Raw genomic sequence first — 333 nt, forward strand, 5'->3', positions numbered from 1 at the left:
ACTCCTGCTGCTGCTGCTGCTGCTGCTGCTGCTGCTGCTGTTGCTGCTGCTGCTGCTGATGTCTGCTTGGCGGGCGTGCGGGCAAGACAGAAGCAGCACAGGTAAAGGCAATGATTGAGAGAGGAGACACACGGCTTGCTGCACCTCCTGCTGCTGCTGCTGCAGCAGCAGCAGCAAGGTTGCTGCGGGGGAGGCCCAGAGCTGCTTCGACCTCAGCAAGAGGATCTGCACGCCAAAGTCCACAGCAGCAGTAGCAGCAGCAGCAGCAGCAGCAGCAGCAGTAATAGTAGAAGCAGCAGAAACAGCAGCAGCAGCAAAAATAACGAAACAGAG

Source organism: Eimeria mitis, genomic scaffold, assembly GCF_000499745.2.
Source record: "Eimeria mitis Houghton genomic scaffold, Emh_scaff5339, whole genome shotgun sequence".
In the NCBI taxonomy this organism is placed as follows: domain Eukaryota; phylum Apicomplexa; class Conoidasida; order Eucoccidiorida; family Eimeriidae; genus Eimeria; species Eimeria mitis.